This window comes from Geotrypetes seraphini, chromosome 12, assembly GCF_902459505.1.
Source record: "Geotrypetes seraphini chromosome 12, aGeoSer1.1, whole genome shotgun sequence".
Classification (NCBI taxonomy): domain Eukaryota; kingdom Metazoa; phylum Chordata; class Amphibia; order Gymnophiona; family Dermophiidae; genus Geotrypetes; species Geotrypetes seraphini.
The window spans coordinates 90,319,436-90,345,727 of NC_047095.1; the positions used below are offsets into that span (position 1 = coordinate 90,319,436).

The following is a 26,292-nucleotide window of genomic DNA, read 5'->3' on the forward strand; positions in this document are numbered from 1 at the left end:
TTAGTAGATCCAGATAATTCCAAACCTGTATGGAGGTTTGATAATACATTGCTTGCTGATTCTAAATTTTGCACAGAATTTCAAAATAAAATAAATGAATATTTTAGACTTAATGATTTAGAGGAAATTTCGATTGGAATTTTATGGGATGCTTTCAAAGCAACTATGAGAGGACAAATATCATATTCTGCATATAAAAAGAAACTGTTAAGAAAACAATATGTGAATTTGGAAAAAGAAATTAAGAATTTGGAATTAAAATTGGTTAATAAATGGGAACAGGAGACATTTCAAATATTGTTAAAAAAAATGTGAATATAATGAAATTTCCTCTGGGTTAGTAAGGAAAGATATTTTTGCTCAGCAGGTGGTGTATTATGGTAGTGCAAATAAGGCTGGAAGATTATTGGCAAATTATTTAAAAGCAAAGAAAAGGAAGGAGAAAATAAGCATAATTAAAGATGAGTTAGTAAATTCTCATTCTCAAATTGGAAATATATTAAAACAATTTTTAAAATATTATAAGTCATTGTATTCTTCGGAGTCTTATTTAAATAAAGAGAAAGATGGGATGGATTTTTTGAGTTTAGTTGAAGGTCCTAAGGTTCCTGATCATATAAAAAGAAGTTTAGATAAACCTATATAAGTTACAAATGGCATTGAAATCCCTTAGAGTTGGGACCGCTCCAGGTGGAGATGGATTTACAGTAGAGTTTTATAAAGAATTTCAAATTTCCCTATTAGCGTATTTATTAAAATTATATCAGGATCAACTGAATAAAGGTTGTATATCAGGCACTATGGCAGAATCTTTAACTATTGTTTTGCCAAAGCCAAATAAAGATCCAACATTGGTTTCAAACTACAGGCCTATATCTTTAATTAATGTAGATGGTAAATTATTACCTAAGATTTTAGCATTAAGATTGGCTAAAGCTCTTCCGCATATAATAGGAATGAATCAAACTGGATTTGTTGCTCAAAGACACTCTTCTAATAATACTAGACTGGCATTTCAGATGTATTATTTAACAAAACAAATTAATGATCCGGCTTTTTCGGTTTCACTAGATGCTGAGAAGGCTTTTGATCGTGTAGAATGGAGTTTCATGTATCAAGCTATGGAATGGTTTGGTATTGGATCCAGATTTATACAAATGATACAAGCATTGTACAGCTCCCCAACTGCTCGCTTATATATAAATAATAATTTTTCGGATGCTTTTAAGTTGCAGAGGGGAGTTAGACAAGGTTGTCCATTATCTCCTTTGCTCTTTGATATAGTTCTTGAACCCTTATTATTAGCTATTCGACAGGCAAAGGACATACAGGGTATTCCATGTGCTGGAGTGGAATATAAAGTATCTGCTTATGCAGATGACATCTTGCTTCATTTGAGGAATCCGGAAACAACAATCCCATGTCTACTGAAGGTCAGATACATTTGGAAAATTCTCAGGATACAAAATAAATTGGACTAAATCAGAGATTTTACCTTTAAATGTGCATTGTACAAAAGGTATACTTGATTCTTTCCCTTTTATATGGAAAGAGGATGGAATAAAGTACTTAGGTATTTGGCTGAATAAAACACTTGAAGAGACAATGAGAATAAATGAAAAATTTTTATTACAAAAAGTTAGAGTTGTGTGAGCAATGGAATCCTTTACATTTGTCCTGGTGGGGAAGAGTACAAACTGTTAAAATGATGATTTTGCCTGTGGTTTGCTATCAATTGGGAATGATACCAGTGTTTTTTCAGGGGTCTTTCTATAAAAAATTAAATAGTATTCTGGTTAAATTTATTTGGCTGGGTAAAATTGCAAGAGTGGCTTTAGTGTCTTTGCAAAGACCAATTGAGGAGGGTGGGGTAAATTTTCCCAATTTTTATAGGTATCATCAGGCCTATATCATGCGCCAAGGTATGTATTGGGTCCTCCCAGAGCTTTTGGAACAATTACCAGAGTGGTTAAGGGTGGAGAGATCACTTATCTTTCCACTTAGGCTTGATCTTTTGCTTGGTATAAAAGTGCCTAGAATACGTAAGGACAATAGAGTATTAATGGATACTTGGAAAACATTAAGGTTTGTAGACAAATTAACTACTGATTCTATTTTAAAATCGAAACAGACTATTTGGGTAAACTCCAAGATACAAATAGGTGGGTTTAAGGTTGTCTGGAAAGATTGGATTAAAGCAGGTATAAGATCATTAACGGAAGTAATTGATAATGGTAAGATGCTTGAATTTTCACAATTGCAACATAAATATGGTCTGAATAAAAAACAAAGTTATAAGTGGTTGCAATTGAAGCAGGCTATTCAGGTGGGGTTCCCTGAATGGAAATCTTTAAATGATCATTACAGCTTAGAATTCTTATGTTTCCAGGCAGATTTTCTGGGTCACCAGGCCGCAAAGTGGTATAAAATTATATCTAATTATTTGAATAAGAAGCCTAAAAATGGATTAAGAGATATTTGGAGCATTGAGATTAAGCATCAGATTTTTTTTTTTTTTTTTTAATTTATAAATTTTCCATTCTTACAATATTTGAATCATACAATATATATTAATTATTACATATCCAAAATATTATCATTAATAATTCATAGTATTTAAAATATAATATGATAAAGATTATACAATAACATATAAAATATAATTCCCTCTCCCTTTTTATATAATATATTTCCATTAATTAATCAAATCCCACCCCATTTATATCTAATTTTTATCATTGTGCTAAGAAACTAATCATTAGAATAATTTGTCAATGGTTGCCAAATTTTCTTGAAATTAAGAAGATTTCCCTGTTGTAACGCTATTATTTATGACAGACAGAATTCCACCAGAATGTATAATTTAATTTGGTATAATCTTTCCAATTTTGAGTAATTTGTTGCATGGCGACTCCTGTTAGTATTAGTAATAGCTTATTATTATTTGCTGAAATCGGACTCTTAGTTCTCATTGCAGTACCAAATAATATGGTGTCATATGAGAGTCCTACGTGATTCTCTAGTAACTTATTAATTTGGGGCCAAATTGAATTCCAAAATGCGTTTACATAGGGACAGAAAAAGATTAAATGATCTAACGTCCCTATTTCCAATTTACAATGCCAGCATCTATTAGATCTAGTACTATCTATTTTTTGCAGGCGCGTTGGGGTCCAGAATACTCTATGTAATAAGAATAACCATGTTTGATTCATAGATGCTGACCTTGTAGATCTTAATCTCCAGGACCAAAATCGTGGCCATTGAGATTCAGAAATTGTCTGACCAATCTCAATACTCCAAATATCCCTAAGACCTGTTTTCTTTTTTTTATTTAAAAATCCGTATATCAATTTGTACCATTTTGCGGCTTGGTGACCCAAAAAATCCGTCTGGAAACATAGAACCTGTAGACTATATTGATTATTTAGATTTTTCCATTCAGGGAACCCTACCTGAATGGCCTGCTTCAATTGCATCCATTTAAAATATTGTGTTTTATTTAATCCAAATTTATTTTGCAATTGTGAAAAACTAAGCAGTGATCCTTCTGATATGACATCATTCAGTGTTCTTATTCCTGCATTTATCCATTGTTTCCAGACGATTTTAAATCCGCCAATTCTGATCCTGGAGTTTATCCATATTGATTGATTTAGAGATTTAGCAATAGGTTCTGGTGATAGATTACTGATATATCTCAATGTTTTCCAAGTGTCAAATAAAATTCTGTGATCTTTGTATCTTTTAGGCATTGTTATAGTTATTAACTGTTCTGGATATAAAGGGAACAGGAGCCGCCATTCTAAATACAGCCAATCTGGTACATTTTCTAAAAGGTCTGGGAGGATCCAATACATACCCTGTCTTAAGATATAGGCTTGATGATACCTATAAAAATTTGGAAAATTTACCCCCCCTTCCACAATTGGTCTTTGTAATGATACTAATGCGATTCTTGGTCTTTTCCCACACCAAACAAATTTTGTAAGAACATTGTTAAGTTTTTTATAAAATGACCCCTGAAAAAATATTGGAATCATACTCATTTGGTAACAAACCACAGGCAACATCATCATTTTAATTGTTTGAATTCTTCCCCACCAAGAAAGATGTAATGGATTCCATTGCTCACACATTTCTGTTATTTTTTTCAATAAAAGTTTTTCATTCTCTTTGACTGTGTCTTCAATTGTATTTTTGATCATAATTCCTAAGTATTTTATACCATCATCTTTCCAAATAAATGAATATGGTTCAAATAATCCTTTGGTACAATGAACATTTATTGGGAGAATTTCAGATTTGTTCCAATTAATTTTATATCCAGAAAAAGTACCATATATTTCTATTAAATTAAGTATACATGGAATAGTAGTTTCCGGTTCTCTTAAATATAATAATATATCATCTGCATATGCAGATAATTTAAATTCAAAACTGGTAAATGATATTCCCTTTATCTCCTTAGTTTTGTTTATTGCAATTAATAAAGGTTCTAGGACAATATCAAAAAGTAAAGGAGACAGAGGGCATCCTTGTCTAACTCCCCTATGCAAGTTAAATTTATTTGATAAATTATTGTTAATATATAATCTTGCTCCAGGAGAGCTATACAATGTCTGAATCATTTTAATAAAACCGGATCCTAAACCAAACCATTGTAAAGCTTGGTATATAAAATTCCATTCCACTCTGTCAAAGGCTTTTTCTGCATCTAAAGATATTAAAAAAACTGGATCATTTATATTTTTTGCTAAATTTAATGAGTGGAATGCTAATCTAGTATTATTTGATGAATGTCTTTTAGCAATAAATCCTGTTTGATGTACATCAATAATGAAAGGGAGAGCTTTTGCCAATCTTAATGCTAATACTTTAGCCATTAATTTGTTATCCACATTCAATAATGAAATAGGCCTGTAATTTGAAACCAGAGTAGGATCTTTGTTTGGTTTTGGTAAGACTATAATTATCGATTCTGCCATAGTACCAGAAATATTTTCATTCTTTATTTGATATTGATACAAATTTAACAGATGTGGTAATATGATATTTTGGAAAAATTTATAAAATTCAACAGTATACCCATCTCCACCTGGAGCGGATCCAACTCTAAGAGACTTCAATGCTGTTTCTAATTCTTTTAAAGATATAGGTTCTTCTAAACTTCCTTTTATATGATCTGGAATATTTGGTCCAATATATGAATTTAAAAAAGTTAATCCGTCTTGTTCTTTATTTTTATAAGAATTGGAAGTATATAATTCTTTGTAAAAATCAAGAAATTGTGTTATAATATCTTTTGTGTTGGTATGTGTGTTACCTTGTGTATCTTTAATTGCAATAATCTTAGATTTTCTTTTCTTTGCTTTTAGAAAGTTTGCTAATAATTTCCCCGCTTTATTTGAATTTCCATAATATTGTACTTGTTTGTTGAAAATGTCTTTCCTCACAATTTGAGAAGAAATCTCATTATATTTAACTTTTAATTTTAATAATTCTTGTAATGTATTATTTTCCCATTTCTCAATTAATTTATTTTCTAATAATTTAATTTGCTTTCCCATCTCAAGAAATTGTTTTTTTTTTTGTTTGTTAATAAATGTTGAATATGAAATAATATTTCCTCTCATAGTTGCTTTAAAAGCATCCCATAAGATCTCAGCATTAATATCATCTGATTCATTAAATTGAAAGAATTTTTATTTTAAAATCTTCAAGAAATTTTGAATCCGCTAATAAATCATTATTAAATCTCCAAATTAAATCAAAGTTTTCTATATCATAATTTTGAAGATTAATCCACACACCAGCATGATCTGAAATTATAATGGGATCAATTACTGCTTTTAAGACACGCTGCGCTATATTATTAGAAACAAATATATAATCAATTCGTGAAAAAGATTTATGGACCTGAGAACAAAAAGAAAATTCCTGATCATTAAAATGAAGAATTCGCCATATATCTACTAAATCACAAGATATTATCAAATTATCTAAGCCTAATGATTTCATAACTTTACTTGGTTTTTTATCCAAAATCGGATCCATTACAGCATTGAAATCCCCTGCTACTATTAAATTAGATGTAGCCAGTGGTAAGAGCAATTGTTGAATTTGTTTAAAAAACTCCATTTGATTCGTATTAGGAGCATATAAATTGAATAAATTCAGGGTTGTATTTCCCAGAACCATCTCGATATGTACCCATCTACCTAAGGGATCATAATTAATTAATTTAAAATCTGCATTACATTTTTTGTTTATTAGAACAGCCACTCCAGCTTTTTTCTTTAAAGCCGGTGCAAATAAACATTTAGAAACCCAACCTCCAGATAATTTTTTTGATTCAATTTCCGAAAGATGGGTCTCTTGAATGAAGTAAATGTCCGCATTTTGATTTTTAAGGAACGATAATAATTTCTTCTTCTTAATAGGATGATTTAAACCATTGACATTCAGCGAATACATTTTTATATCCATCTAATTAATAGTTATGTTTTAACCAATATTCTATGATAGTTTACACGATTATCTCCTAGCACATTCATTAAAAATTTATATCCTATCCCACCCATTATTTTCCCTCCCCTCCCACCCATTATCATATTCTGATTTGGAACACGCATTGGTCATGCAAAACCTACATCTCCATCTCCAGGCAACTAATAATTCATTATATTATTTAAAAACATATTTCTAAATTCAATACATTCTTTATACTTCCACCCTTATATAATTGAAAATTATATCCATTTAATCTATAATATTTTATAAATTTACTGAGAATTATATATATTTGATTCATAAAATTAAATTCAATATCATGCATACATGTAATATAATACTCTTAATAAATAAACATATTACAAATATAGCTCTATTTCTCTATATATATCTATATATCATCATATAAATTAAATATATCCATTTTTATATAAATATATTAATATTAATAATAATGCATTTCAATCATTTTCATAGATCATCTTCATAATAAATTAATTTGAATAAATAATTAACCAAAATATACATTTTATGTCAATAAATAAGTTTTATAATAAATTCATATTTTATTAATTATCTACCAATCAATTACTTATTTTCTTATTTTTCATAATAAGTTAATATGATTGAATAATTGAATCAAATAAAAATTTTATATTAGACATCTATTTTATTAATTAATCCTATCAATAATCAAATTATTTTCTTGTATATATTTCATAAAATTATAATTTTCTTATACAGAATTAAAATATTGTTTTTATTATAAATTAATATATTTCATTTTTAAATCTTATTCTCAATATAACAATAATAAGATTTTCCTATCAATATTTTTAGTGATAATTTCATTGTAAATCATTTCATTATTCCTTAATCATAATAAGTTAATATGCTATATAATTGAATAAATTTTCTATTTTGATTAAAACATGTATTTTATATAAATTTTTAAATAAATAATTTATTTATTTATATATTAATAATTAAAAAAAAAATTTTTTTTTTATATTTTATTTTATTTTTTTTAAATATTAATGATTGTGGATGCTAATATTTTATTAATAATTAATTTAATAAAATAATATTATATTATTGCATCCACTATATCAATAAATATAAATTATATTTCCAGTTAATAACATTTCTTATATCTTAATTTTTTTTTTTTTTTTTTTAATAATCTTCTTTATTTTCCCTTTTTCCCATCTTCTTTCTTCAGCTGAATTGTTCTGTTTCTTATGTAAACATAGGTTTTTTTTGTGTCAGAAATTCTTTCAGTTTTGCCGGGTCTTGAAAATATATGGATTTATTTCCACTGGATACTCTCATAGTGGATGGATAATATATTCCATATATGTATCCTTTTTCTTTCAGCTGCTGTCTGTATGTGAGGAATTGTTTTCTTATGTTTGCTGTATATTTAGCAAAATCCGGTACTAAAATCAGTTTTGATCCTTTATAATTCAAGTTTTTATTTGCTTTTGCCATTTTTAATATTTCTTGAGCTTGTTGATACCTTAACACCTTGAATATCAAAGGTCTTGGAGCAGCCTGGTTTACTGGCTTTCTTGTGGGGATTCTGTGGGCTCTTTCAATTTCTAACGGCCATTTTGAGTTGAGCTGAAGCAGTTTAGGTAAAAGATTTTCCAGGAATTGTACAGGATCTCCCCCTTCAATATTTTCAGCCAGCCCCAAAATTCTGATGTTCTTTCTTTTTCCTCGGTTTTCCATATCCACCAATTGATTTTTTAAAGCTGCTACTTCTTTTTTATCTTTGTCATATTCTTGTGTGAAGGATTCAAATTTCTCCATTTTTTCTTCTATCACTGTCATTCTCAGTCTTTCTGTTTGGATCTCTTGTTTCATGATAAGAAGTTCTTCTTTAACTTCAGATATTTTGTTGGCATTTTCAGTCAGCATCAGTTTTATTTTGAACAGTTCTGTCATAATATCTGACTTTTCAGTGAGTTCTTCAGTCTCCATCGGGAACGGTACACTCGATGGTGACAGGGGAGTTACTTTTGTTCTTTTTGCTGATATTCCCGATGTTGAAGGTTTTTCAGCTTTCCCCTGCTTCATGCTCGCCATTTCCGACGTTGTTTTATGTATTTTTAATAGCGATTTGAGAAAGTAGAAGTTTTATTTTATTCCGTTTGTTGCCTGGATACGGGAGCGCTGCGGTTAGGCTGCCATATCGTGCGCGCTCCAAGCCACGCCCCCCGATTAAGCATCAGATTAATGCATCTCAATGGCCACATATTTGGTCTTGGAGAATTAAAGGTACAATGTCAGCATCTATTAGGCAAACATGGTTCTTTTTGTTGCATAGAGCATTCTGGACCCCTACTAGATTACAAAAATTAGATTGCTCTAAGTCTAATAGATGCTGGCATTGTAAAATTGAAGTTGGAACTCTAGACCATCTTTTATTTTATTGTCCATGTATTCAGGCATTTTGGATATCAATATGGGATCAAGTTAATATGTTGATGGAGAGTCATGTGGCTTTATCCTATGACACAGTGATTTTTGGAATGTGTATGAGGGCCAAATGCCAAATATCTGCAGCAAACAATAAATTATTGTTGATTCTTACGGGAGTGGGAATTCAACAGATAACAACTAATTGGAAAGACTGTTCTAGATTGAATTGTAATTTTTGGTGGAACTCAGTTTGTCATATGTATATGATGGAAAGATTTCTTGCGATACAGAGGGGGTATTTTAAAAGATTTCAAGAGGTGTGGAGGCCATTAATTGAATATTATAACGAGTAAAGTTTATTCTTTTTCCTTAGGGGATAATATATAGAAATGGGATGGGATGGGAGGGAAAAATATTGGAAATATATTGTTATGAAAAATAAGGAGATATATGTAATAGGATGGGATATTTATTGTTGTGCATTACTGGGTATAATAAAATGTTTAAAGTGTTTGAGGAAGAAGGATGGGGGGAGGGACAGATTTCATGTCAGATTAATTGTATTATCAAAAAGGGATGTATAATTATATATAAATTTGGAAGGAATATTTTATTGATATGGAAAAGGGTGGGAGGTGGGGGGGAAATAAAAACATGTATAATTCTCAATGGCCACGATTTTGGTCCTGGAGATTAAGATCTACAAAGTCAGCATCTACGAGTCAAACTTGGATGTTTTTGTTACATAGAGTTTTATGGACCCCTACGCGTTTACAAAAAATAGATAGTACTAGATCTAATAGATGCTGGCATTGTAGAGTAGAAGTTGGGACGTTAGATCACTTAATTTTTTATTGTCCCTGTGTAAATGCATTTTGGAAATTAATTTGGCCCCAAATTAATGAATTATTAGAAAATCCTGTAGGACTCTCATATGATACTATACTATTTGGTACAGCAATGAGAACTCAGAGTCCGATTTCAGCAAACAATAACAAACTATTATTAATATTGACAGGGGTCGCCATGCAACAAATAACTCAAAATTGGAAGGATTATTCCAAATTAAACTATACATTTTGGTGGAATTCAGTCTGTCATATATACAAAATGGAAAAAACAATAGCATTACAACAGGGAAATATTCATAATTTTAAGAAAATTTGGGAACCTTTGACCCGCTATTCCAATGATCAGATTTCTTAGCACATTAGTAATAGTTATATTAGCGTGGGGAGGGGAATGTATATTATGTGGAAATAAGAAATGAAAAAAGGGGAGGGTTATATTTTATATGATAAGATGAATTATTTAGAATCATAATTTTTCATGTATTAATTTAAGCTTTATGTACAATTAAATTATTGTAAGAATGAAAAATTTATAAATAAAATATATAAAAAAAAAACCATGTATAATAATATTGTTTAAGAATGCCAAGTGTGTTATGTAAATTAATTGTAATAATACTGTACACTTTTTGAAAGAAATAAAAAGGAATAAAGATTTAAAAAAACAAAAACAATCAAAATATCGTTTATGAAGCTTGAACAGTCTCCCCAATATCTCACAACAAAGGACTAGTTTTCACAGCTTAGTGGGCCAACTAAATGGAGGAGTTGAAATGCAGCTGGCACCTTCAAGAGTCCCGCTGAGCCCCCTGCAGATGCCCAAGCCTGCGCTCAAGCCCTGAACCAGTAGGCGAGTAATGCTTCTAGGGGTTCAGACTCTTGAAGCTCTACAAAAGGTCTAAAGCAGTGGTCTCAAACTCGGGGCGCACCAGGTGCAGTTTTGAGGCCCTTTGTATGTTTATCAATCACAAAAGTAAAATAAAACAGTTTCTTGATCATATGTCTCTTTAGCTATAAGTTACAATATTATTATTAAGACTTGGCCAAAAGGAAAGATTAATAAACTATAAAGAGTTTTACCTCATGCAAAATTGTCATTTCTTTAATAAGACATTAACTATTTTTTTTCTGAGGCCCTCCAAGTACCTACAAATCCAAAATGTGGCCCTGCAAAGAGTGAGTTTGAGACCACTGGTCTAAAAGGCTGGCCAACAGGTACCACAGAGGGATTGGCCTGTCAGTTGCAGACCACCAGTCTGCTTCTCCTCCACGCATGCAGAGCTTTCCCCCTGACCTGGGGCTCTGAGCACTGAAAGCCGCAAAAAAACATACAATACATGGGGCAATCCGAGAATTCTTCCGGCTTATAAGCAGCAGGAAAAACTGAAGGTAGTGGCAGAGTCCTTTGATGGAAGAGGAATTTGAAAGCTGGAGTAGATTCCTTCTGCATGGCTCACAAAAGTGTTCATTCAGCATGACACCTATTGCACTGGAAAATATACTTAGGTGCCTAGATTCACAGGATAATGCCTTAAGGAAGGCACCTATTTGCATTCTTAAGCCAGACAGTGTTTGAAAGTTACCTCCTACATGCCCACAAGTAGTTCAACACCAAAGTCCTGCTCAGAGATGTTGGTAAACATCATGCTTTAATCAGATGTCCCTACCAACATAGTTTTCATCATTTGCAGGCACTAACCAAATATGGTCAGAAAAGGCAGTGGGAAACATGCAGTTTGGAGAGCACCAACATGTAGTTCTCTTCCAACCCCACCCACACACACAAAATAAAATATTCAGTGAGTGTCAAGATAACCCTAACAGCCCATATTCCTTTTCCCTGAAAGAGAAATATTCTATCAGCCAAGGAAATAAGCTCATTTATGAAGCAAAAATTTAAGGCATTACACTTCTTCCTCCGTATCCATGGGTTAGGGGCAGTGCCGGCCTGCAAATATTAAAAAACTGCAAATAATATTTGGGCAGGCTCTGACCCACCCCCGCTTCCCCCCCAGCATCCCTTAAGCCTTACTTGGTGGTCTAACAGATTTTCAGGGCAGGAGCGATTTTCCTATGCTCCTGCCCAGTGCAGATCACTCATAGGAAATGGCTGCCATGAGCTTCCGTTGTAGTCTCGAGAGAGTCATGAGCCATTTTCTATGAGTTTCATTTCATGCTTGTGTCTAAACACCAACCCTGGCAGATATACACTCTAAAAACTGACATTGTAATCGCGCCATAGAAAATAAAAATTGTTTTCTACCTTTGAGTGGTCAGTTTTGGTTCCATTCTCTGATTTATGCTTTCCTCTCATCTTCTTTTGTCAGAGACTCCTGCCCATTTGACATGTCTGTGCCCATTTATCATGTGCCTTCATCTCCACTCTGTGGCCATCTTTCTCTCATGTTTACATCTCTCCTTGACTCTAGGCCCACATTTGTTACTGTTTTAATGGGAGACCTAGGCTTTTTTGAATAAGCATTCTGAATCTTGCTTTCAGTGTACCGATTCTCTGTTACCCCTGCAGTTGTAGGTTCAAGCAATGACAACTCAGTGAGGTTTGTGCTTGAGCAATTTTATGTTTCAGTCTCTGGAGTCGCCTTTCCTCACTTTCTTCAGCTTTAAAGGAGACTCCAAATGCCACCAAGCTAGTATTAACTTTTCCATTTTTGCAATTGGTTCTTCATCAGATGATGGATCAGATAATGAAGCTTGATCATTCTGGTGAATCTCTGACAAGTTATGCACAACTTTTGACCAGGTGTGAACTGATGTCAGTCTAACTGCTCTGCAACACTGTCACCAATATGCAGCATGACCTTTGTAAAAACTCAAATTGTGTTAAACACTGCCTCATGATGGAGACAGGTAGTTGAATTCTCATTGAAATTTTGATATGTTCAAGTCAATTTCTGATGACTTGTGTGAAGGTCTTATGAGTTTTAAGGCCCTCTCTGCCCTGTTGGCTGTTAAATGACATTGTGATTCATTGATTTTGCCAATGATGCAAGCGATGTAGTTTCTGGATCCATTGCTTATCCAAATGTTCAGAAAATAAACTCACTTTTTCAAGCTCTGAAAATAAAACATGTGAAAACAAAAGCAAAAGATTACATTACTAACATGCCTGGTATTTACAAGCAAATTTACTCATCAATAATAGTGTAACATGAAACACTAACAAAAACAGCAAACAAAATCAATTGCTTTTATTCATAAATTATTCTACAGATTTGATTCAACACTGTAATTATGCAATATCACAATTAAGCTTTAAAACAAATAAGCAGCAAATTCAGTTCAGCCTGAATATAGGAAGAATTCTCCAAGAACAAATATCATTAATTCTTTCAAATAGTTCAAGTTACACTGCTTTGACGAACCATAATTCAATTGCAAATTTCTTCTCTGTACAAAAAAAAAAAAAAACCCCACCTCCTGAAAATGAGAAAAAAGTTGCTCTATCCAATGCTTTTTGAACCAAAGTGATGGCTGGTGTCAAAACTGAAATACAAGGCTTCAAAGATGGGTAAAATTGTTAATATTTTTTTGCTGCTTTGACTGACTTGCAATATCTTTGCAAATAAATGAAAGCAGGCCTTCAAATTTTCATAGATGAATAGTAATCGATAGTTGAACAGGTGTACCAAGCAAGAAGTCACCACTTAAATTTGTTACAAATTTATGGCACCCCAAAGACGAACACACTCAATATAAGTGCGAGTACCAAATTTATATCTTTAAATAATCAAACAAATTATCAAACTTCAAAAAAGAGATATTATATTATCAATAAATAAATTTAAATAATTTATTAAGTGACATAGTAGATGACGGCAGATAAAGACCCGAATGGTCCATCCAGTCTGCCCAACCTGATTCAATTTTAATTTTTTTATTTTTTCTTCTTAGCTATTTCTGGGCAAGAATCCAAAGCTTTACCCAGTACTGTGCTTGGGTTCCAACTGCCGAAATCTGTTAAGACTTACTCCAGCCCATCTACACCCTCCCCAGCCCTTGAAGCCCTCCCCAGCCCATCCTCCACCAAACAGCCATACACAGACACAGACCGTGCAAGTCTGCCCAGTACTGGCCTTAATTCAATTTTTAATATTATTTTCAGATTCTAAATCTTCTGTGTTCATCCCACGCTTCTTTGAACTCAGTCAGTTTTACTCTCCACATCCCTCAGGAGCGCATTCCAGGCATCCACCACCCTCTCCATAAAGTAGAATTTCCTAACATTGCCTTTGAATCTACCACCCCTCAACCTCAAATTATGTCCTCTGGTTTTACCATTTTCCTTTCTCTGAAAAAGATTTTATTCTACGTTAATACCCTTCAAGTATATGAACGTCTGAATCATATCTCCCGTCTCTTCTTTCCTCTAGGGTATACATATTCAGGGCTTCCAGTCTCTCCTCATACATCTTCTGGCGCAAGCCTCCTATCATTTTCGTTGCCCTCCTCTGGACCGCCTCAAGTCTTCTTACGTCCTTCGCCAGATACGGTCTCCAAAATTGAACACAATACTCCAAGTGGGGCCTCACCAATGACCTGTACAGGGGTATCAACACCTTCTTCCTTCTACTGACCACGCCTCTCTTTATACAGCCCAGCATCTTTCTGGCAGCAGCCACTGCCTTGTCACACTGTTTTTTCAGTGAAAGCCAATACAAACTTTAGGTATAAGAGCACAGGACTCTTACCAGCTCAGGCTTGAACACATCATTGCACTCCTCCCTCCCTACCAATAAGCATAATAAATAAATGAAAATTGGAGGAGTACTTATCTCAGCTGGAAAAGTTGTTGCGTCCTGGGCTCATGATGTTTTAAGTTCAAAAAACAGTGCTCAGGGCTCCCATTCACACCGAAACAAATGATCAAAAACCACCAAAAAATTAAAAATAATCCAGTCATAATCACGTAACTGGTAACTACTAGTGTGCAAATGCCGCATGTTAAATCAACAATTTAAGTTATGATTGCGCAGATTGTACATCCATGCAGGTAGTGTATGCTATCATATGCCCGTGTGATTTAATGTATATTGGGCAAACCCGTTATCTCAGCTGTTTATAAAATAGGAAAGAAGCAGCCCCATTAGTACAGCATTGGGTTGCAAAACATCATCGGGAAAATGATTTAAAATTTGTGGTTTTAAAAGCAATTTCAAACTACACATTGAGGTAATGTCTTGCAACAGTTAATCAATTGTGAGCAACGATTCATCTTTACTTGGGACACTATCCTCGAAAGGATTAAATAAAGCAGTGGCGTGGCCTCTAGGTTGCTAGTATCAGTTTGCCCAATCAGTTTAAAATATGTCATCAGTAATCATGTGATTTAATGGGAGTAACCCAGGTATTCACTATGCTGCATTGAAAACGTTTGTTAGCGGTCATACCACCATGGAGTTCTGAATGAAGCTGTTCATTACTGAGAAGTCAGTTTTGAAGAATTTTAAAATTATTTATTTATATAAATATTGCATAATTTTGAAGATATGCTGACCTTTTCCTAGAGTGCTGATAATATCTTCCTCTTGAAAAAGCCTAAGGGGAAACACATATTGTGTCTAGCAATTACCAGAGAACATACTGTCTCGAGGAAGTTTTTGAACTATAACAAGAAGTACTGTGAGGAAGTTTTTGAATAAGATGTACTGTATGAATTAATGGATTGACTAGATTTTTTTGTACTGTATGAATTAATGGATTGACTAGATTTTTTTTTTTTTTGGGTTGTTTTTGATCATTTGTTTTTTGATGTGAATGGGGAGCACTGAGCACTTTTTTGGACTTAAAGCATCATAAGCCCAGGACACAACAACTTTTCTAGCTGAGATAAATACTCCTCCAATTTTCTTTTATTTATTTATTATGCTTATTGGTAGGGAGGGAGGAAGGAGTGCAATGATGTTTTCAAGCCTGAGCTGGTAAGAGTCTTGTGCTCTTATACCTAAAGTCCATATTGGCTTTCACTGAGCACTTTTAATGATTTATTTAAATTTATTGATATTATAAAATTCTCTTTTTTGAAGAAGTATGAACTCCAAAGATGAAGCCAGAAATTAGAAAATTGAGTTTTTGGCCAATTTTGGCATTGAGGCATCAGAAGAGTGCTTAATAAGCTTTTAGACTTTTTGAAAAAGTCCAGGTTAAGTACAAAAGATTGCACCAGTAGACTATATTTCAGGCTGTTAACAATATAGTACTCCCCTGAAATTTGCGGGGGGTTCTGTTCCAGGAATACCCACAAATTTCAAGAAGCCACAAATGCTGTTTAGGAGCCGATTGAAGGCAGGAGAGGGCAGTTGGGGCGCCAGTGGGTACTGAAAATCATTCTCAGTATTTTCCGACCGCCTCTTTCTGGTAACTTGTCTCTTTGATATTTCTGGGCTGTAGAAGCAAAGACTTTTTGATAGAAAGTACCCAAAAAGTCAGCAACAAGAAAAGCATACTGTATATACTTGAATATAAACCGGGATTTGGGCAAAAAACTGGCCCAAAAATGGGGGTCCCAGTTTATATTCAGGCCAGTGCCCCCTCCTCCCAGAATTATTGCAGACTGCCGCCAGGTCTTATGTACTCCCTGGGGTATGCGTACCGCATATTGAGAAACTCTGCTTTAAGACTCTGGGGACAGGAAAATACTTATTGTACCTAAATGTAAAAAAGTTAAAAAGCTGAACTGCAGCAATGAACAGCCCTACTGATTAGAACTGTTCATCAGGAGAGTATTTTAAGTTTGTCTCTACTGAAATCCTACAGGGAATTCATTTGTTACTTAAGACTTCCTGCAGCAGCTCATGACAGTCAAACAAAACCCTAGAAGTTAGGACAAAGTTAAATACCAGCACTGGTCTGTTTCCAGACGATGTAGTAAGCAGTCCATGCTCAATCCTAGGAGGGAGAAAAAAAAAAAAAAAAAAAAAGTGTCAAAGCAACAAAAAGGATCTTCCTTAATATGACCTAAGCCTTATACCCGAGTCAGATAGAGCTAATTACAGACCATCATGGATAAGTCAAATCTGTCAGCCTCATCATACAGGCAGGCGATGAACTGCAGCTAATAATACAATAGCATCCTATATATTGCAATTCTCTACAAGGAATCTGTGTGGTTTACAATAAGAATTAAAATCAACTTTTAAAGTTATATTTTTTTGAGTCAGATCTTTTAGTTGTTCATATAGGCCATTTGAAAATAGTGTGCTACACAGATCAGCTTAAACTTCACCAGTACTGTAAGACATTGTTCTTAAACCACCGGTCTGCGGTGCAATCGATGTGGTGTTATCTTCGGGCCGGCTCCCTCATCCTCACTGCTGCACTGCAGAAAGCTGCGGGCAGCGGCTCCTATGCGTGTCCTACACCTGAACCAGAAGCCTTCTCTCTTGATGTTGCAATGTCAGAGGGAAGGTTTCCAGATAAGGTATGGGACGCACATAGCTTTGTGCGCTGCAGCAGTGAGGAAGAGGGAGCCGGCCCAAAGATAACACCAGGACGGCATAAAACAGCCAGGTGGGAGTAGGGCAGAAGATAAAGCACAGCATTGAGGGAGACAACAAAGGTAGAGGGAATGATTTTTGTTTTTGAATTTAGTGATTGAATTGTGTCAATTTTGAGAATTTACATCTGTCTGTATTTTGCACTGTTCAGGAAGAAATGCCTGTGTTTCTTTTTCTCTGGGGGTTGTACTGCATGCAGAGTCTTGCATCTTAGGGTTTCGTTTGTATACATTAGTACTTTTAGTTTTTGGTTCTGTATTTGCATGGGGTTATCTGTTTTCTGGTAGGAATGAATGTTGAGAAGCAAAAAGTGCGCTTTGTATAGCTTAATTTTGTGGTTAACTATTGTGTTAATAAGATTATATTGTGTGTGTATATATGAAAAATGAAAAAAATGGTGTCACAATTAGTACTATTATGGGGGTGGGGTCCGGGGCAGAGATGAGCAAGGTCTGGCCAACGACAGCCCAGTGTTCTTCAACCGCCGGTCCACAAAATAATTTTTATTTCCAGTCAATAGGTGTCAAAAGGTTGAAGAACACTGCTGTAAGACATATTTGATGTCTTCATCCAAGGTTAATTATAATCATATCCCAAACCATGACTCCCAGAACTTTTGCAGAGTTTCAGACATTACCCAGTACCTGCAGTATCATGAAAAGGCATGAACATGAACAGTTTTAAAATTGTAGGAACAAATCAGTTGTCTTAATTATAATGTGTTTCTATGCTACGACTGAGCATAGAAACACAGTATAATTACTTCTCACAAAAAAATGCATAGCTACTTTGGAGAGACCATCTAATCCTTAACTAGGGCCAAATTACACCCCATGCCAGATTTTGGTTTCTTACATTGTGCTATTCTGCTCCTTACTCCCATCATTACATTACATTACATTACATTAGGGATTTCTATTCCGCCATTACCTTGCGGTTCAAGGCGGATTACAAAAGGTTAATTTAGAAATACAGAGTTACATTGATTGGCTAGATAGGTAAGTTGTAGATTTTATAAACATTAACGGGTTGTTGAGGGTGAGGTGGTTTGTAAGAGAATTAATAGTTGGTCATAGTGGAGGTTCTTTTGTTGTTGTTAGTGCAGTAATGGGTAGATCAGATGTCGGTTTTAGAGTTACTAAGAGGTCGTGATGTTAATGCTGCTTCAGGAATTTCTTGAAAAGTGTGGTTTTTATTTCTTTTCTGAACGTCCTATAGTCTGGAGTGGTCATCAGAAGGTTGGAGATCTGGTTGTCCAGCCTTGCGGCTTGAGTGGCTAGGAGGCCGTCGTGTAGTTTTGTTCTTTTTACTTCTTTGATTGGGGGGGGTATGAATGGGGAGTGTGTTTTTCTGTGTCTGGTAGTGGGTGCTTGGATGAGGCGATTATTCAAATATGATGGGCTGTCTCCGTGTAGGGTTTTAAATAGTATGCAGTAGAATTTGAATTGGATTCTTTCTTGGATTGGAAGCCAATGTGAGTTGATGAAGGCTTCAGTGATGTGGTCGTGTTTTCTCAATGAGTAGATGAGTCTCAAAGCTGTATTTTGGATTGTTTGGAGTTGTTTAATCGTGGTTACAGGGCAAGGAAGGAAGAGGATGTTGCAGTAGTCCAATATACCTAGTATTAGTGATTGTACTATAAGTTGGAATTGTGTTCTTTCAAAGAATTTTCGGACTTGTCTCAGATTTCTCATGACAGCGAATGATTTCTGAATTGTTTTATTTATTTGCGGTTGCATAGTGCAGCATCTGTCTATGGTCATGCCAAGTAGTTTTATGGTGGTTTGGATTGGGTATCATTCCTTTACAGTATCATGATCAGCAGCTGGACATAAAATGACTTATTCTTACCACCACTGCACATGCCAGCTTGCAAAGTAAAAGAAATGTCCTGAATTTTGTATGCTAAACTTTTCCAGGAAGGTCTTTCCAAATGAAATTTTTATATTTCAGTCAACGCAGTCAATGTTTACCTAAGTTAAGAGCTTGAAGCAATAAGATCTGCTGCATCACACTGAACTGCTACAGGAGAAATTTGGGAAATATTAAACTTATAATGCCATGGGTCTACATTTAAATATATTGTGCCCAGAAAGTGGTTTGAATTACAGTACTTTGAGCTTCTTTGAATTGGAGTCGACTGATTTTCAAAAAAACTGAATTATGGCTCAAGTTTAATGAGATGAAGTTGATAAAAAATGAAATCAAAATTTGTAGATGATATCTGCTTTGACTATTGGTCTCAAATGCCAGCAAAATTCCCTGCAATGAATAAAAATCACATTTGCTTATAAGTTTTCTAGTTAAGAGGCATTAAATTCAATTTGCAATTGACTGGACTGCTGAAGACTGAAGAACATCTCAGAATCCAGAAAAGTTACAAACAGGACACTGCAAAACTATCTTCACAGGCAGATACACAAGGAAGTCACTGATGAGACTGACAAAACATGGTTAAAATGTAACAATTCTCCTCTTTTGATTTTGAAGTTGAAAGTGACACTATGTAAGCACAAGCTTGTTCACTCTAAATCTCTCTTGGGAAAGAAGTGGCATGTGATATACTTTACATTGCTGACTCATGATCTTTAGATGTTTTGTTTGGTAGGCTCCACCTTCCTTTTGCTGTTCTCCCCTCCTTTCTTTTCACTGCCCCCACACATTTAGTATAATGCAAGATGAACAGCCCAGTCAACTTCATGACAGAAGCTGCTCCAATACTGAATAACTAAAGTCCCTATAGATTCAAGCTATATTGCATGCATTAAATGCACTAGAATAAACCAGTAAATTCAGTCAAAAATTCACATGTTTTTGTGATTAATTGGAGAATTGAGTAACACTGCGATATGTAGTACACTGAAGGATGCATCAGATAGGAGCGAAAGAAATTTTAAGTTCATCACAGAATTTCTGCTGAACCATGTTTTCATCATTTACATCCTTCAAATGTTAGGTGTAAAGCTTTGTGATAATGTGTCTCAAACGCTGGAGACCATCTTATTTCCAATATATCACTATGTAACAATTTGTTCTTGAGCAGTAAGTGCAATTTCTTAATTCCTCATGCCTACAAAGTATAGAAAATGTATTTCCATTCAACTTTGCTTTTGTGACTAGGATTGTCAAATTTTGCAACTAGCCTCCCGGAAGAGGTGGTGGAAAGAGACACTTGTCTCTCCTGAAAACAGAGATTGTGGCTTTGAAAGCAGCAGTTAGGATCTGCATACTGATAGCCTGGATTTGGCGCTAAGGCCCTGAAGAAGTGGTTACCGGCCACGAAACGATCGTCGGCCTGGCCGTTTGTGTTCAGTGGTTTTTACCATTAATCATTCTCGACTATTTTTTGCTCCCACCTGCTAACTTTTTGCGAAAGTTTTTTGCCTATGATGCTTGGGTGGAAGAGTGTGGGTATACCTCTGTTTGTCTGAGGCTTTTCCTTCGCTTGAGTAATAAGCTACCTTTCTTAGCTTGTGTGGTGCTTTTGTTTTGGAATGATATTTTTGAATCTTTGTACAGATTTTATAGTACACATTCAGAATATATAAAAAAAAAAAAAGAAGTTTTAGTAATGGGTGATTTTAACATGCTAGATGTTGATTGGGGTATCCCTACTGCAAGGTCTTCTAGAAATAGGGAGATCCTGGGTTCTCTACATGGAGAACTGTTCTAGCACTTGGTAATTGAACCCATGTAAGATGGAGTCGTACTGGACTTGGTGTTTACAAACTGTGAACACGGTTCTGATGTTACAGTGGGTGATCTGACATCCAGTGATCACTGCGTGGTACAGTTTAATATTAAGATGGTTCTAGATTTAAAAAAACAAACACAAAACTGTTTGGATGGGGGTAGAGAGGGCTCAGCATTCCCAAGTTAGCCATAGCAACAAAGCATTCCAAGACAACTAGAAAGCCTGTACACTTGCTGGCACTACAGAATTTTAGCAAAAGGGCTTTACCTTCACAAACCAGCTTGTAGTCTCCATTTATTCTTAGGTCCTTGTAGATGATCTTCCACGTGCTTCAGAGACCCTCTCCCCTATCCAAAATCTCTATAGGAAACAAAACCCCAAGCTTAAACCACATGATCAATCCATTCTGATCAGCTGAAAAGTTACTCTGTACTGTTTCAGTGTAAATGCTTCTCTCATTCTTTTTCAGAGAGATTCCCATTGATAAAGATCACTCATCATGAACAGAACATTTACCTTGTTTAAGTGAATACTGGCTTGGCTCTATTATAGACAGCAGACAGCTTATCTTCCTGCCACAGTTTTACAACTTAAGAGTAGTATTGCCAGATGAGGGGTGGGGGTGCTGGGAGGAAAAGGTACAGGGAGGGGATCAATGTTGCCAGATGAGGGGTGGAGGAGGTTAGAGGAAGGGGAGCAGCACTTTGAGGAGTGTGGGAGCCGAGGGGGAGCAGCACTATCAGATGGAGAGGGAGGGTGTGCTGCTATTTGAGGGGGTGCACGCAATGGGAGCTACGGGAGCCTGCACCGCCTGGGCCCTTACACCTGCGGCACCGACGAGATATTGTTCATCAGGCGGTTCAGCTCCTGGAACTGGGCCCGACAGCCCCGGCAGAGACGGAGCAGCCGAGCAAAGCACAACCAGACACTGGCTCAGCGCTGCACTGCCACTCGCCACCTCTTCGAACCGTTGCCGACAAGCGGGGTCCAGATCTGGCAGCTCTGATGCCTCTGGCAGTTCAGTCCAGTCAGCACTCGCGCATAGCGCCAGGAATGGAAGCAGCACAACCAGCAGCAGCAGCGGCACTGCCATCGGGGGGGGGGGGGGGAGGGGAGCGCTGCTGCTCCCACCGGCGACTAGGGCTCATTTTTGAGGAACACAGTATATGTAAACTGCTTTGAGTGTGTTTGTAAAAATACAAAAAGACAGTATACATGTCACAATCCCTTACAGATGAGACTAGCTTGATTAATGGAGTTCCCAGGGAAGAGTATAAGGAAAGATGAGAGGAAATATACTGAGGAGCTGTAAAGTACACTCACTAAGTCAACAAGAGGAGTTTGAACTGTATGCAGAAATGGATAAGGAGCCAATGAAGTGATTTGAGAAGAGGGTAACGCGAGTATAGTGACATTAATGGAATGCAAGTCCTGCAGCAGAATTTTGAATGGATTGAAGGGAAGAAAGATAGTTTAAAGGAACACTTGTGAATTTAAAATCTATATGGCTAACATGGCCATTTAGTACTAAGTCACCATTCGGGCACTGACAGAAGGGTTGCCGTTTAAACATGAAGCAGTGAGTATACGCATCCCTTAACCCTAACCAGACCATCTAGCAACATCCAACCCACCCCTATATGACCAACAATGCTCCCTCCTCAGGCACAACAACAATTCCCCTGTGGTCTGCTAGCACCTCCCTCTCCAGTTGCAAACAAAATGCCTTAGGGAGTTTAATGGAAACCTATGCCCACGTCCCAAGTCCTGCACCCCATACAAGGCAGGAGCACAGCCCACTCACTTAACTGCAAAAAGGTGGCACTCTAGGATACACTGGCAAGGACCGTCTCCCATACATCGGCGTAGTTTGGGGGAATGAGGGAGCATTGACCCCCCTAACCCCAACAAGCTGCCTTACTCTTAACCTGGGTTGACACCCAATCTTTGTCTACCCTTGCTGGCAGTTCGAGTGGTTTGGCATCTGTTTCTCCTGAGCCCCACTATCACTCATTGCTGCCTACTCCCTCCGAGCTGGAGTCTTCCAATCTCCTGGGTTGCAAGCAGCCTCTACCATAAAACAGGAAGCTGTAGGGAGGTCTTCCAAGGCAGGGCAGCAGCCAGTGGCATAGTAAGGGGGGATGGGGGCTCCCTGCCTGAGCACTGTCTTAAGCACCCCTCCTTCTTGCTGCCCTCCCCCCAACTCCCCACTGCTGTGTGTGCATGCTGCTTCCCTTCCCCCATACCTCTTAACATTCTTGGCATGAGCAGCAATCTCCAAGTTGTCGTGCCAGCATTGGTTCTTCCTCTTCCAGGACCCACACCTAAATGTCACTTCCAGGACCCACACCTAAAGTGATGTCAGAGGAAGAGCTACCATGGGCACGACAGCAGCTTGCGAGTTGTTACTCATGCCAGGAACATTAGAGATACAGGGGAAGGGAAGCAGCACATGCGGCAGTAGAAGGCGGGGAAGGAGCATGTGGAGGTTGGGGGGCAGAGAAGAAGGTGAGGAAAGGGCACCACTCACCCTCACTACACCACTGGTAGCAGCATACTTTCATCACAGAGGCTACCTGAGGCCTAAGAGATTGGAAGACTCCAAACTAGGGGTGTGGGAGCAACAGTCAGGCAGCAGTGATCAATACCAACCCCTCCTCCCAGGGCTCAAAAGAGAACAGATGCTACCCATTCATTGGGACGACAGGCGGTAAAGGAGATGGCAAATCACAAGGGGAAGCCAGAACTTGGATGGGATAGAGGGGGAGGCTAGGGAGATTTTGAAATGGAGGCAAGACAGAATAATGGGATTGGGAGGGAGAGAATGGAAAGGTGCTGGATCCATGGAGTGGAAGAGAGATGTAGTACCATGGGGGGGAGGAGGCCACACAGGGGCAGATAGTGAACATGGGAAGAATAGGGATGAGTGTTAGAGGGGAGGTACTAGATAAGACAGATAGGGGCAAAGAAGTGATGACATGGAAAGGAGATACTGGAAGGCAGAAGTTGGCTTGTGCAAGGAAGGAATGGAGCTGAAGATGGATAGGACAGGGGGAATGGGTTTGTGAGAAGAGGAACAGAAGATGGATGAGCCTATGGATGAGGGGGAAATAGAACAGGAAATTGGATTTGGGGTGTGAATTATCCAGCAATCTCATCAATCCCCATGGGTGCCAGTTAAGAGTTTACTGTAAAAGTTCTGGGGGGTTTCGATTTGCATATTTCCTGAGGTCTAGGATGACCCAATCCAGGTAGAGGGAATTCTTAGGACTTAAACCAAGGGTTCTTGCCTTGGGAGGAACATTCTTGTTAAAATTTCCTTTTTTTTTTTTTTTAACTATACTATTTTTTGACCTGAACTACTAGCTGTTAGAATTTTCAGTTTTAATAGTACCTTGTGTTATAGTTAGCCTTAACCAGCTAGCTGAAAGATAGTTGCAATATCTTTCTAGATAATGTGAAAATATTTTCCTTGATTTATTTCTCATTTGGTTTCCTTGTTTAATGTTTGTGGAATTTACTTTATTACTTTTTTGGAATTTATTTATTTATTGTATTTTAAAGATTTATCTCCTTCATTCAAAACTGATTGTTGACTGCAATGAGAAACTTGAAAAGAAATAAAAAAAAGAAATAAAAAAATGAGGGATAAGAAAATAACCTTGGGGAACAGTTGAAAATGTGAATGATATAGAAGACTGGCAAGAATGAGACACTGAAAAGGGATGGAGTACTGGGAAGGGATATAGAAGAAAGGGGATGGTCTCTGAAGGGGTAGCATGCGGGTGGAAATGGGGTTGAAAAGACTGAAAGGCAATAGACGTGGTGTATAAAGGTAATGTTTCACTTCAATATACACAAATACCATTTAAGCATTGCTTAGGTAATAACACCTAAGGAGCCAGGTTACTGCCACACTAGTTCTTAGTAGATCATTCCCTAGGATTTGAACCCTGATCTCCCTAGTTCTAATCCTACTGCTCTAGCCATTAAGCTTAGGAAAGCCACTATTAAGAAAAGCAGAATCAAATTCAGTAGCACTTTTATTCACTGCAGCAGTTAACCAAGGCAGTGGAATAGCCACACTAGGGCGCCCCATTTGGTTTCATGTCCATCCAGATTCTCTCCCTCCAGCCTATGCAGCAGCCTCTCACTTTCCCTCCCTTCTCCACCCCCCCCCCCACATACTTTTTTCTTCAGGTCACCAGCAGCAGTTCTTATATGATGCCAGTCACACAGAATCCTCTGACACATTTTTGCATCAGCTACATTAGATAGATTGTGAGCCCACCGGGACAGAGAGGGAAAATGCTTGAGTACCTGATTGTAAAAAACGCTTAGATAACCTTGATAGGCGGTATATAAAATCCTAAGAAACTTGAAACTAGAGAAGGCTTCCATGTCAACTGCCAGCAGCATGTGAAAACTAGTGCTGCCCAATTCACGATGCGAATCGATTTGGTTTAGCAAAAAAAACAAACAAACAACGAACTCACCGATTCAAGACCCATTCACCGCGTTCATGCTTTCCCTCTGCCACCCACCGGAGTTGTCCCCATCTAAAGTAAATTCCGGTTTTGTGAAACAGGAAGTTACATCAGAAGGACTTGGGAGCGCCGAGCAGACATCGTGCCGGCTCTCTCCTTCGCGCCATGAAAACACCCTCCTCTCCTTCACGCGATTCCCAGTATAAGTTTAAGAATCGGGCAGGGGTGCAGGGAAAGCCGAGAATCAGGCAGGGAAAGCCGAGAATCGGGCTGCCCGATTCACGATTCGAATTGATTTACCACAAAAAAAATATAAAATAAAAATCTGCCAATTCGTTGACTGACCCTCCCCCCTAAAGCAGGAGCAGCAGCGCTGCCTCTTGCTGGCCTGCCACTCCTGCTTTAGAGGGCGAGTGGGGAGGGTCAGTCAGAAGTGGCTTCCCCGCATCAATTTACCTAATTTCAGCAGCCTGCCCTGCAGAAGATCGCTGACTCCGAGTTGTCTTCTCTCTGCTGCAGTCCCGCCCCTTGTCTGACATCAGAGGAGGGGCTGGACAGCGGCAGAGAGAAGAATTCTGACAGTGTATAGCAGTTTGCAAAGATCGCTAGAACCAGCGATCTTCTGCAGGGCAAGCTGCTGAAATTAGGTAAATTGAATACGCAGGCCTTCAGGGGGCTGCAGACATTCAGGGGAGGGGGCCCTGGTGTAGAAGTACACAGAGGGAGGGAAGGGGGGGTGTAAAGAGACATGCATATGCCGGACTTTGGGGGGGGGAGAAGAAATAAGGGGTCTAAAAACAGAGGAG

At 36.9% G+C, this 26,292-nt stretch overlaps 3 non-coding genes across 3 annotated transcripts; all 3 read right to left on the bottom strand.

Moving 5' to 3' along the window:
- Positions 1-11,406: 11,406 nt before the first annotated feature.
- Positions 11,407-11,487, bottom strand: LOC117346972. The gene has a single exon (XR_004536697.1). It is a non-coding gene; the product is annotated as a small nucleolar RNA SNORD74 (small nucleolar RNA).
- Positions 11,488-20,168: 8,681 nt separating this feature from the next.
- Positions 20,169-20,250, bottom strand: LOC117346974. The gene has a single exon (XR_004536699.1). It is a non-coding gene; the product is annotated as a small nucleolar RNA snR60/Z15/Z230/Z193/J17 (small nucleolar RNA).
- Positions 20,251-21,429: 1,179 nt separating this feature from the next.
- LOC117346966 lies at positions 21,430-21,508 on the bottom strand. Its single transcript, XR_004536691.1, has one exon. It is a non-coding gene; the product is annotated as a small nucleolar RNA SNORD79 (small nucleolar RNA).
- Between the last annotated feature and the right edge of the window lie 4,784 nt (positions 21,509-26,292).